Here is a 14,210-nt window from a genome sequence, read left to right on the forward strand (position 1 = left end):
ACCCTCTTATTGTCAATGTCACTATAGGGATATGGATATCTTATTCTTCCTACAGCCTAGTATATGGGATAGAAGGTAGACAAATTTTTAGTCATTGACTAGCAGCATGAAAGTACTAATATAACAATAATCATGAAGCTGTAATAAGATTCTCCAAACATTCAGAAATATATAGTATATGTTTAAAGTCAATCAGGCAGCAAGATAAAGCAAGTTGACTTGAAATTGCACTCTATAGTATTTTGTACAAGGAAAAGCAATGTGTGTGATTTAAGGTTGAAAGAGACAAAATTTAAGACAATAGAACAAATATTATTTTAGGAATTGAAAAGCACAACTAAGAGAGAGGTATAGTGATTTGGATTTCATAATTTCTGCAAGATCAGAAATTTTAGGATTAGCAAAAGGAAAATTAATTTTAAAATTTAATTTTGTTTGCATCCATCCCCCCTGTATAACCCCTATCCCTACACTGCACAAGCCTCAAGCATCTGCATGTCATGTGTAATTTCTTGCACTGGCCATGCTGCGCCATCACTGAGTATGTGATGTTTTCCTTTAGTGGAAGATAAAAGCACTTCCTGGTAGATGAAACATGTTGCTAGAACTTAAATGAACAGTTCTGGAGCCTAAGGCTAAAGTCTACTGATGCTTTCATTTGCAAAAGAAACAATCTTTCAGAAGGCTTATGTCTGATTGGGTTTTACTATAGCAACATAAAATTCAGTGGGGTTTATCTAAGCAAATGATTCCTCCCCCACCCCCACTCCCCAGAAGCAACACATCAAAACTCTTACCTTGTACCTTCCTTATTAGCTGTGAGTTTGATATTCTAAGCTTTTATTAGGGTAAGCATTTACTCATTCAAAAGAAATGCTTAATAACAGGATGTTTGAATAATGTACAATAATATATGCTAATTGTTTGCAGCCTCTCATTTTCCAGCATATTAATTTTTGTCTATTGAACTTACTATATAACATATAATCGAATGCAGGTTTGAATGACATTGTTTAAAAAATAAAATTTGCCCATTATTTCCCTCATGTTGCCACTGTCATCTTTCTGCTTCATTATGAATATTGAGTCTGAGAATGTTCTATGATAATAAATATATAAATTGGTGAAAATATCTTTAGTTAAGTTTTAAACTGGTTAAGAAAATTTTATCACATTTAAAATGGCTTTGGTAACATCATAATGTTTGTTTGAGATCATCAAACTTTTACAATTATATACAGTATATGTGTATAAAAAACATATACAGCAACAACACAGTCAACAAGTTTAAAGCAATACAGGGCCAATTTTAAAAACATAACATGCGCACATAACAGTCATACACAGATCTTTATGTAGTAGGAAGCAAGATGCATGTTTTGAAAAGCATGCACATTTATTATGCATGTCAATTTGTAGTTATACAACTTAATTCTAGAAAAGAAAGATTGTATCACTTCCATGGCAGAGTTACTCTACACCTTCTTTACCCAGCAACAATCATACACACACAGAGAGAGAGGTAAGAAGAAAACAGAGAGAAAAAGAATTAAATTTTTCATTAAACTTTGTTCTATCAGAGCCTATATAGCAAAAATAAAGCGGCTATGGAAATGTGGAGTAGGACTCTCTCTCATTTACCAGTAGCAGCCTTAATATCACATGAGATTTGTGACCAACATAATGTTCTTGCTACTTGATGCAGCAACACACATTAGTTCTAGAGAATCAGAGAGGTGCATGTTTTAGTCTTGTCCAGTTTCACTATTGCGACTTTAGTCATCATAACTAAGAAGAGCTGTGTGAACATAAGACCAGAACAAGACAAAATATTAACATTCCTAATTTCTAGATGTTCATGGCATCCTTCTCCTTGTATTATAAACAGCTTCTAAGAAATATATTTTATACCACTCTTCATTTTCATTCTAACCTCTATGACCCCATTACATTTGATGTCCATGCAGGAAGAAGAATTTAATCCCAGAAATTTCCCATTTATGTCAATACAAACAGTTTTAACTATAGTGTTTATAAATTACATCTGCAAACTTAAATAATTGTAAAAAATATCAAAGAGAAAACTAATCATATGGGAAAGTCACACATACGGTGACAACTGTGAAATAGTGGGATGTGGGAGAAGCACTGAATTAGAGACCAGTTTTTTATTCCTTTTCCACATTTACTAATGCAGAATTTTGAGAAAATCTGTTACATCTCCCTAAGTCTCAGCAATTTTCCCTTTATCAAATGGAGATGATAATATCTTTTAGACAGAATTATTGTGAATATGAGATGCTATATATGAAAGCATTTTGTCAACTGTAATGTGGCAGTAAATAAATAACATTATTATTAAAATAGCCACTCATGTTCCTTTCTTATTTTTAAGATCAGTAAATAGTAATATAAAAGAGTAATGTTAGCTGTTGGCACAATATCTGGTCTAACAATTAATTTAGAAATATATTTAATTTAGAAATATATTTATGCCAAAATTTTCCATGGAAAATGTGTCAAAGCTGTTGTGTGTGAAATCAGCAGGCCCCTTGGCATGCAATATGTGTTATATTACGTTGTGATAACAACCAATCTTAAATCCTCACTGACTTACAACAACAAAGGTTTGTATCTCACCTATGTGACATATTGGCTGTGAGTTAGCTGTGGCCCTTTCCCAGGCTTTTTCTTTCTTCTCAAATCCAGGCATAAAGGGAGGGCCTCATCTGGAAAACACCGTTCTACAGGAAGAGGGAAAGAACAATGTCAGCACCACGTAACAGCTCTGAAACCTTCTGCTCAGAAACGGGTTGCGTTCTTTCTACTCACATTCCATTTGCTAAAACAAGTCCAGGGTCAACTGATATCGCTTGAGTGGGAAAAATATTTCTCCCAGAGGGACAGGCATCAGAGAGGGGCCCCTGTAAGCACCATATATTTTAAACTAACATTACAGTCTATCATACAAAAGAGAGACTATAAATAGACACAATCATGCCCGAGGTCTTACCATTTTCCTATACACTTATTTTTATGAATGGCCTGAAAAAAAATAAGTGGGAAGCCTGTAAATAAATATTCAAGTAACATCATACAAAATGATATGAATAGGAAAGAAATACCAAGAGAATAGTAATTTTTTAAACTCTGGCAGATTTGAATATTGATGGTCACCAGAACTGACATTCCAAATTAACAGAAAGATAGATGGTCTTTTAACAATTTCAACAAGAGAGAATTCTCTTCGCAGTTCCAAGCCCAGCCTGGTGGCTTACTAGCTGTAAGACCTAGGAAATCACTAGACCAGTCTGAGTTATCTCAGATTCCAAAATGCTGTCCAAGTAGAACTGGTGGACTTTGATCCAAATCAAGAAAGATGGCGCCATTACAATGGAGAAGCATATGAGGATGATGAACATCATCCTAGGGGTGGTATTCAGTGTCAGACCTCTTAATGGGGCCAGTGAATAACACTGCTGGCATTTTATATGCTATAGTGAATGAGTGGAGGACTATAATATGCTCACTACTTGCTATTGTTTTTGTATAAATATTCAATTATTGTAGTGTTTTAAAAGTTAAATGAAGAATAAATTCAAATATAAAAGCTAAAAAAGAAAAATATCTCAAAAGGGGTCAAGGGAGGGGAAAGGGCTAAGTAGAGAGCTAAGGAAAGAGATGTACTGATCTCAAATTTAATTTATTGGATTGAAAAATCACCCGGAGTGAGAAGGAAATGTCAGTGGGCTCCCAGTGGCCTGGGTGCGCTCCTCTTTGAGTCTTTATTTACCAAAGCAATTGTTTAAGCATTGATTTCTTTGTTTTAGTAAATGAAATGACATAAGATATTTTAAAGTTCTGTGAAGCATAGTAAAAGATATTTAAATAGAAATTGCCGTAAGTTTAGTGATGTGCAGAATGAGCAAACAATTTTAGTTTCCTCAGTACTGTAAATTTGTAAATGTACTCTCTTGATTAAGAAAAAAATTAATGCAATTTTGCAGAGTATAGGTCCCAGTACACTTCTTAATATTAAATATTTAAATATAATAAAGTTTCCAAATCAAGAAAAAAGCAAGGAAGAAAAAGAATCTCTATAAAGTAAAGCACCAGCCTGGGGGCAACTAACCCACAACACCTGAAAAAATACACCACCTATTAAATTAAGGACATGCTCTCTCTAAGATACTGAATTCACATGCAAGTTAAGTAAAATATTTGGCGCTATTATGACACGAAACCTAGTTTAAAAGAAATTGGGAGTCTGGATGTAACATTTTTTTAAAACCCTATAACATAAAATAATGAGTTCACCAATCAAAATAAGAGCAACTAAATTGATAAACTATTTTGGAAAGATACTATTGTGTGGCTCAGCTGTTTGTTTTAGTGCATAAACACAGGTAGAAAAAAACTTTACCAAATAAAAGAAACAGAGGACTATTCTAAAGGGCAATTCTTTCATTGAAAAAAACAATTGCACTAGACATAACATTTTTATGGCTTCTTTCTACCAGTAAGTTACTTCTGGTTTGGGGTCTAACCTTTTGGCTGGACCCTTTGACCAGAATTAGATAAACTCTAGTTTGACAATTGAGGTCGTCGTTAGAAGTCTCACCTCTTTTTTGCTTACTCTCTCCTGTTTCTCTTATTTCCTCCACTGTCTCTTACTTTTCTTATTTCATTCCTTTCCTCCACCAAGGCTGACAGCCTCTAAAGACGAATACCATGCCAGGGAGAATTTGATTGCCTTTTTATAATTTTTTTATAAAAACTGTTTGCCTAAATACAAGTTAAATTTTAAACAAAATTTAGATTTTGCTGGAGTTTAAAATTAGGAAGTTACTGGCTGATTCTTAAAAATCTTTTGCTATATAGAGATCCTGTTATATCCATGGTTATTGGATTTGGCCTTTGGCGTTGCTTTCCAAAAGAGGTCAAATTTAGAAAACCTTGACACTTACATGTACATAGACCAATGTCTCTGCAGCTCCTCCAGGAAGCAATTACAAAATATTTTCATAATGATTGGATCCACGTGATTTGATACAGCCTCACTTAAAGTCTGGTTTCATGAAAAAAAAGAGTGAGGCCCACAGAGATATGCTGCAAACTCATTTATGTTATTTGGTTCAATATTGTCTATTGTATTATTATCTCTCTGCTGAGCTTCTCAGTTTGACTTTTTCATAATATGCCTGTGTGTTTATAATGTCGGAAAAAAATGCAAAGTACAGATAATACATTTCTTATTTAGAGTCTTTTATAATTTGCAAATCTTCAGGAAACTGCTAAACTTACATCTCCTGTCCTAGAGAATAATTCCTTAATGGAAAATACCAAAACTCAGATAGGAGGAATAATTTAAAGGAAATGGGGTTTCTTTTGGTGAAAGAATCTCTCTTCCACTATATCTCTTAATGTCATATTTTTGTTGCCCTTTAGCAGAATTTGTATGGAATTAATATGATGATGACCCATTTACTACATTTTAAAATATATTGTGTGTTAGAGACTGTATATATTCTTCAGGCAACTAACTCAGGATAAAAAGGCAGATGGTAAACATATGCTGGTGTTATATGTAATGGTGGTTTCATAAAATGAGAAATAATATACATGTGAGCCTAGCAGATAAAGTGACTATGGTATGTACTATCCAGGCACTTCAATAATTTTGCCTTGTAAGCCTCCATTTCATTTAGACATTAGTTCAAACACATTTTTTTATTAGAAAATAATTTCTCCTATAAAACATAAACAAAAATCTACAATTTCACTTTTTGTGTGAGGTTTTCTTAAATATGTATAATAATCATAACTGTTTTTAGAATTTACCCTTTCACAAAACAAACAAAAGAAATCCTCTCAAATGTAAGTTGATTTCAAAGAAACAAAGAGCACTACACTTAGAAAACTAAAATCATCATTTACATTGTATGAGACTGTTATAATTACAGCTTCTAAGAACTAAAAAAATTCACTTCGTAAGGGAGCACTTTTCATTTCAGTGTCAAGCTTTACTTAATAACATTAAGTAGTATTGGAATACTATCTTATTTTTAAATGGTTATATCAACCTTACTATTTAGTTTTGAAGGAAACAGGAAGGTAAACTTATATTTGTTTTGTTCTCTTTTAAAACTCTGAAAAGTTTTTCCTTTTTAATTTGAGCAAAAGACATGAAACTGAGAGGAATTAGAATAAAAGATATTTTATAATATTTGAGCATCTTCAATGGATTTTAATGACATTAAAACTATTTCTGAAACTTCAACAGAAAATAATGATGCAAATACTTTACTTATACTTCTAAGAATCACAAAAGTACTCAAAATATTAATTCCAAAACTATTTGGCATATTTACTAATAATTTCTAAAACACACATGAAAATGAACATATATGTGTGTATATATATTATTAATTTATTGTTTATAATTATCATAATATATATTTAAACTATCATTATCAGAAACCAAAATATTGCTCTGACAAAAAAGTATAGAAAATTGACTATTCTATTATTTATTTGGGAAATTTTTGATAAAATTTTTTTACACATTTGTTTAAGAGAATATCATTGCCTCATAATTTCTTATCTAAATTATTACTTAATTTAAGTCATTCCAACTTGACCCTCTCTAATCAATCTGCCACATTTCCATCAAAGTTATATCAGGGTATGACTATGTCCTTCTTTCTGCTTAAATGGTTCCACATTCTTTTCAGGTTAAATCCAAGCTGCTGGAGCGCACCGTTCAGGGGTTTCATTACCTGACCTCTGCCTCTGTCTTTTCTTATTTCCTGTCATACCCCATATTCATTTGCTACCAATTTGCCGTTGCCTAAATGATTAGTCTCACTCATGTGTTTTATGTGTTTACATGTCTTTTCCTCAACCTAAAATATTCTTTCTCCCCATTTTAACCAAATATAATTTTAATGGTCTTTCAAGATTCAAATCAAGAATCACTTCTTCCTAAAAGCCTTTATCACCTCTACTTTCCCCTCCTCTGATATCCCTCACTGACGTACACACAGCAACCTTTAAAACGCAAAAAGCCAACAGATTGCGACACAGAAAAGTTATCTGCTGACCTGAATTAGTCACTGCCTAATGCCAAATCTATTCTTGCTTCGGCTTTCTTCACTGGACTACTCAACATGTGTGTGCACGCACACACACACATGTGCACACACATACACACACACACAAATGTGAAACCAGCAAGGGTATCAGAGGTTCGATAAAAACCAAGGACCAGCTGGTGGCACTCACTACAACTGTCCCTGTTCCCACCCTAAATTTAGCCATAGAAATAAAGTATTTCACTCTGATTCCCTTCAGTTACTATCCCATTCTGCTTACTCATGGCTTCTTTTCTGGAGGTGATAGCATTCCCTGATTAAAACACATCATTTTTACCATTGAACCTCAAAATATTTTACAAATACCACCCCAGTTTCTTTGAGGTGGTTAGAAATCACTATACCTCCTCCTCTTCTAGTGAGAAATATTCATATAAATACTTTGTGGTCATCAATGCTGTTCAAATTGCTTTCTAAACATAATTATTCATTAATTCAGTCAATATCACTCAAGAAAGTGAATTCTCATGCTACATGTTCTGCTCCTAATCCACATCTATTTTAAGTTCTGGAGTTTCAACTAAGAGTTAAACTAGACTATAAGAAGCAAAACCATCCCAATCTTTGAGTTTACGGTTTTCAAAACAAATACTCACTTTATAAAACTGTCCTCTAATTATTTGAGAATTGAATGCAAAAATTAGGTTCAACATTAAAAGAAGAAAGCCCTTAATCAGTAGAGAAGATAATTTTCAACCCTGAGAGATCCTACAGAGTTTCAAGGTAAAAAATACGATTTCACAGGCACATAGAATTGGTCCAAGGCCACCATTGTACTTTACAGTGGGTGGGGACAGTTGACATGTAGCTCCAGTGATGAAGAAAGAGGTACTCTAGGGGTTCACTGTGTCAGCAAGAGCAGCATCAGGCCACACACGCCCTTCCTGACAGGGTACATTGGTTCTGACACACATTCCATGCATGAACCAGCTACTCTTGTGGCCTGGAGTCAGACTGGCATCCCAGTTGAAAGTTTTAATAAATGCAGGAAAGAGGATTTAAGCATTTGGAAGCACTTACTTGGTTTTTATTTCTGGAGCAAAAGACTCTTACTCTGGGAGCAAGAGGAATGTGCCTTGTTTTTAGATAAGAGTGTTGAGATGCCAAAGATGAAAATGTGAAATGGAAAATAAAATTCAGACCTAAAAGAAAGTCAGTTTTAAGGGTCTGCCAAATGGAAATGAATTTAATCATCCCCTGATACTTTTGATTTTGTTTTTGAATATGACAGAAACTTTTTTGGTTAAAGAGGGATCTACCCGAGTGAGCAAAACATCAGGTGTTTTGATTATGGTGGACCCACCCTAAAAAAGCTGAAAATTACTTTGCTATTTCTAAATAATTATTAATATATCACTATATCATATCAAAAACCAACAAATATGTTATGTTCATGATGATTGGCTTGTTTTGCATTGAGTTTCCTTTGTCATCATTACAAATGTAAAGGTGGAGGAACAAAAAATAACAGTAAATTGAATAACTTCCCTTTCCTTTTCCCACATTGTCTTGCCAACCTTCAACTAACAATGTTCTCTGTCCACAAAACATAAAGATTTTCTTGAATGCGTTTATTCGCAGTGCAAAAATGCTTCATGAAATACATAGCATTCGCTACATGCTGATTAAAATAATCTTCCTGTTTTAATTTTTTAAAGATTTTAGGCAAAAAAAAAAAAAACTGATGGACAAAGGATAACTTAAATACTGTCTTGAAATCAGACAAAAAGAAAATAACTTTAACTGCCTTTAGAAAGAATAATTACATTCCATTTAGAAAGGATGACATTCACCTTAGAGTAGTCTTTATAAGCCATTTATAAACCACTTGAAGTAAATTCTCTGATTATTCTGAATATTTAAAGTAAGTTTGGAAATGTTCAAAAGAGATTAAAATAGTATATACTCCTCCATAGAATTTTAGAATGTCACCATCATTACAATTTTCTATGTGATTTTATAATTTTATTTTGCCATTTACTTCATTTTTCTTCTTCCCTGCAAGTAGGATCGGAGAAGCAGAAATATGGGTCAGTGATGGACATATCGATAGTGTTAGGTTTAAGACATGAATAATGATGGGAAGATGAGGAATGCTGAAGACAACAGCAATTCTTTTTAGTGAGAATGTTGATCCTCGAGCGGAGAAGCATTAGATAGAAGTAAAACATGAGTATGCATGAAAGGAACAAACCACATTTTTGGACCATATTTCCTTTAGTTATTTTTCATCTTCTCATTGAAACTTCTTCCACAAAAATAATTAGTGTGACCAGCTTTTCAAATAAGGAAACAAAGCCTCAAAATCAGTAAAAGTCATACAGCTGTTAACAGAGCTCAATTTCCTGTGCTTTTTCTATTATGCCATGTTTTTTCATTATTCCATGTTTTTTCTCAATGAAAGGACCGTGACATCGTAATGAAAGTCAACAGTCTTGAAAAAAGTTTTCAGTGCTCAAATCTGAAATGTTCTCCTCAGAATAACAATTGAATCCAGAACATTCTCTCACCGTAACAATTGACATCCATAATGTCCTCCTAGAGCAACAAATCAAAATTCAATAATAAGCCCTCTCAGCACAATCTTGTTCCAAATACCTCTGAGTTGGCTGGGGATATTAAGGACAGCGAAAGACCTAATCTGAGTCCTTCTAACCCACACATAAGAGCAGATCAAAATGAGTACTCAACATCAGGTACTTTAAAAATGGGAAATGGGTACTGTGGACAAAATAAAAAGTGACACTAACATTATTCTCCCATCCATCCCATTTTCTCAATCTTTGTCCTAATCATCTTCTCCTATAGCAGTTTCCATGAAAAAGACCCAGTAAGAACCATAATTTGATAGCACCGATATGGAGGCTCTGTTCTTGTGAAAATCCAGGGGTTACATTGGATCTCTGGGTTACTTACGTCCAAGTGGAAGGGATGCTGTATGCCAGCTGGAGAATCTCTGCCAGTAAACAAGGCACATGACCCCCTCCCTCACACTTCTGTCATGGCCTGTCCCTCCCTGTTCCATCCCCTCCTGTCCTACCAAAATGCCAAACTTACTTGTCATTGACTCACTTCCTCTTTAGATATGCTTATGGGAGCAACAGTCTAATCATTATTGATTCACCTATTTTTTTCTTGCTTAGAGAGATTAATTATAATAATACTATGAATTAAAATACTTTTATAGCTAGTCTTGTTGATCAGTAAAACAACACTCAAAATGTTTCCTCATAATAGAACATTCTAAACCAAAATACACTCAGTAGAGCACTAACCATGGCAATATTCTTCTAAAATATTTTTTTTATCTGAACCTGCATTAATGTAGAAATAGATCAGTTATCTGAGAAGGTGATTTATGCAAAATATGTAATCCCAGTTGCTATGAGAAAAACAAAGTAGACCAAGTTTGGTAAATATCTAAGCAATGAAGAGACGCTTTCTTAGGTAAATATCTCCAAAGAAGGCTTTTTTTTTTTCTTGCAAAAGAACAATTACATCTCTAAAATTAAATCTACTGGTGCAATACATAAATATTCACAGAAGTGTTTTGTACTGTTGAAGGACAGAAGAACTTTATGATGGTTTGTACCAATGTCAACATAACTAAGTTTCCCAGGATCCCCATCCCTATATATTTCTGGTGTAGAGATGGACAAAAGAGACGTTTGTGCCAGATGTGGAAAGCTAAAGTGAAGCTACAGATGTGGTGCTCTGAAGCTTAGTGTGGTGAACACAAGGTATCTCTGGAGTTTGAAAACATTGTTGCCAACCTGCCAGCTCATCTCACTGGGAGGAGGCAGCAGCTGGGCCTACAGGCCCTCACCCCAGCTCCCACTAGATCTCCCTCTGCTTCTAAGAATCTGTCTCATTGCTTCTTCTGCAAAAGACCTGTACTATCAAGGTTGGAGAAAATGAAAGACAGAGTTTGACTTCATGGGTCCAGTATGTCCTTTCATGTTCTAGTTTGTCTTCATTCTCTTCTGCGTTGGGGTCAGGCTTTCTTTCCAAGAGCCAACTGACAATGACTTCAGATCACTGTCAGATAGAAGGGCAGCAGCCTTCCAGAAAATTCTTCACCAGCTGCTGTAATTGCACAATGTCTACTCCCTCTAATAAGTCCCTTGTTCCAAATTGCTCATAATGGTTCCTCTTCCCTTACTGATTGCTTACTGATACAGAATAGGACCCTAATCAAGGAATAAATAAAGAGTCTGAAATTCATTATCCATGTTTCCAGGTAGTAACTGTCTTTGAATCTTGGCTAGCCTTGTGACTCACTTTTGATTAATTGAATATGGCAGACATGATGCTCCATGACTTTTGAGGCTAGGTCATAAGAAGCTTGCAGATTCTGCCTGGTTATTTTGAAAAACTCACACTGGGAAAACAAAGTCCCCATGTAAGAAGTTCGACTAACCCGAGACTATAGCGCCGTGAGAAATTCCAACGACTTTACCTGTGCCCAAAGAGGGCAGATAATGCTTTATAATTAATTTATAATAAAATGGTTCCTGAGTGGGCCTATTCTTGCTAGGAAATAAAAACTATAATACTACATTCACCTCCATGGATAATGACCTTGCCTCCTTATTTCTTCATCTCTGTACTGTTCCTGGCATTCTTGCTTTCAGTCCCTCTTCGCTCCAATCCATTATATATACATATATATCATTACTACATTAAATCATCTTATTATTTTCATCTTACTATTAAATAATTCTTATAGTCATTTTACTATTATTAAATAATTCTTCAAAGGGCCCCATTATACATGAGGATAAAGTCTAAAATCTTTCACTCATCTTCTATCTCTATTTCTATCTCCATTTTCTATTGCCCTCCAGAATGAACTTCCCCACTGCAGCCAAAGAAGTCTTTTATATCCCTGCCTATGCCATCATATTGCCACCCTCATGGGTTGTAACACCCGCCCTCCTGATAGACTTCCCATTCTCTCATTTACCTTCATAAATTGTACCCAGCCTTCCACATCAAGTTAAATCCCATCTCCTCCATGAAGTTTTTCAATTCCTCTTTCTTCTCTGACTTTCTGTTACACTTATTATAGAAATCCTACTTATGTATCTAAGTCTATTTTTATTTCCTAATTAGATTATAATATTATTGAAGAGAGAGATATTATTCATCTTTATATTTTTCCAAAGTAAAGTATTTATTGGAGTGGTATATTTATTTATTTTCTATCTTCTATGATCTTCAAATAAAGTACTTTAAGAGAAAATAAATTGTCCCTAACCATATTGAAAAAATTATACTGACAGCTTTCGATAAAATTTTTACTAAAATTATTACTAGCTCTGGTATTTACACTCAAGAGATGATTGTGGAGCAATTTTATCTAATCTTTATAAGCATGAAAATCTCTTTTTAATTAAAAATATTATGAATTCCTCTCATGGTGGCTATTGTACTTTTGACACAATACATAACAAAAAGCTACTCTGCATTCCATGTTACTTTTAAATAAGTTTCTCTTTTATTAATCACAACAGCATTCAAATTAAAAATCATATTGCAAATCTCTGCAGCATATGGTACTTAACTATTTAGGCTATAGGTAATGATTGAGGTAAATATAGATTCTAAGGTAACTTGCAATAACCTTGTATGCCCAAATTTGCTGCTTTTCTATTCTGCTTTTTGCATCTCTTTAAGAGATTATATTTGAAAAATTATCACTGTTTAAATTCACTCTAGGTCTATGGCCATGCCATCCTGAAGAAGCCCGATCCCGTCTGATCTCGGAAGCTAAGCAGGGTCAGGCCTGGGTAGTACTTGGATGAGACACCGCCTAAGAAGACCAGGTGCTGCAGGCGTAAAAGAATGAAATAAAATAAGGGATTGTAAACTGACAAGGTCCTTGCAATCTGAGGTCAACCAAGGGTTGCCTCGTCTAAACATAAATAAAAAATAAAACAAAAATAAATGTCACTCTAGAAAAGTTCAGTTTGGTTTGGCAAAAACCTTGATGCTCAGAAATAGAGGAATGTAAGTTATAATATGTCTATGAAATTATTTTCATGGACACAAAAATATATTAAAATTTTGTAGAAACAAAGAATTTTGTTTTTATATTTTTCCATAGAAATTGCATATAAACAACTATGAACACAGATACACACAAAAATATGCATACAGAAAATCATGAGCAAAAATAAAGTGTTACATTTCCTTCATATTTTCTCAGAGTATGAGTAATTTATTTTTTAATCTATATTTTTAATGTTCTGTAATTATTACATGTTATGATTTTACCGGGAAAAAGTACTAAACTTAATTTCTTAAGGGTCAGAGATTTTCTATAAATGTTATTTGCTCTATGGCTATACCAACCATCAATAATCATTGTTGCCGAAATAATTCATTTAGCCTTACTCGCAGTTTAAAAAAACGTACTCACTAAATACACTGCCTTAGCTACAAAGTAATACCTTAAATACAATATGTCAAGCACCAGGCCTTTTAGTTCTTATATTTCGTGATTTTGTGAACAAGCCTGTGTTCCACCTAGCCATAGACTTGACAACTTTAAGGCTTTGATCATATCCCCTCTCGGCTTTCATGTTTCTAGCCTAAAGCATCCTAATTTCTTGAATCGATGTTCATATAGAAACCCCTTGATCATTTTTACTTATTGTTCTCTGGGAGTCTTCCAGCTCTATTTTGACTGAGGAGCAGTGACCTGGAGAATATATAGTATTTCAGTTCTTACACAATTATAGGATGATGTTTTCTGATTCATTTCCAGTTTTCTTCATGAGGCAGGCCATTGGGTTGGTGCCTTGGGGAATCAGACTGCAATCGTTCTTAGGTCACTTTCTTGGGGCATAACTAAAACCTTGAAGCCATCAGTTCTACACTTTTTTTAGAAAAATAGATCTCTTATCTATATATACACATTAAGGTTTATCCATCAGTTTGTCTACATTTACATTATCTGAGAATTTACCCTTAAATTGATTTCCATGAGTCTGATATCTTATAGTTGAAATAGCTTGATATCAGCTTCAGTTGGAGGTTGTATCACTCAGA

At 34.0% G+C, this 14,210-nt stretch overlaps 1 pseudogene; it reads left to right on the forward strand.

Moving 5' to 3' along the window:
• The first annotated feature begins 12,875 nt into the window (after positions 1-12,875).
• On the forward strand, positions 12,876-12,994 carry LOC112485596 (annotated as a pseudogene).
• Positions 12,995-14,210: the final 1,216 nt, after the last annotated feature.

This window comes from Pteropus alecto, unplaced genomic scaffold (assembly GCF_000325575.1).
Source record: "Pteropus alecto unplaced genomic scaffold, ASM32557v1 scaffold5, whole genome shotgun sequence".
Lineage (NCBI taxonomy): Eukaryota > Metazoa > Chordata > Mammalia > Chiroptera > Pteropodidae > Pteropus > Pteropus alecto.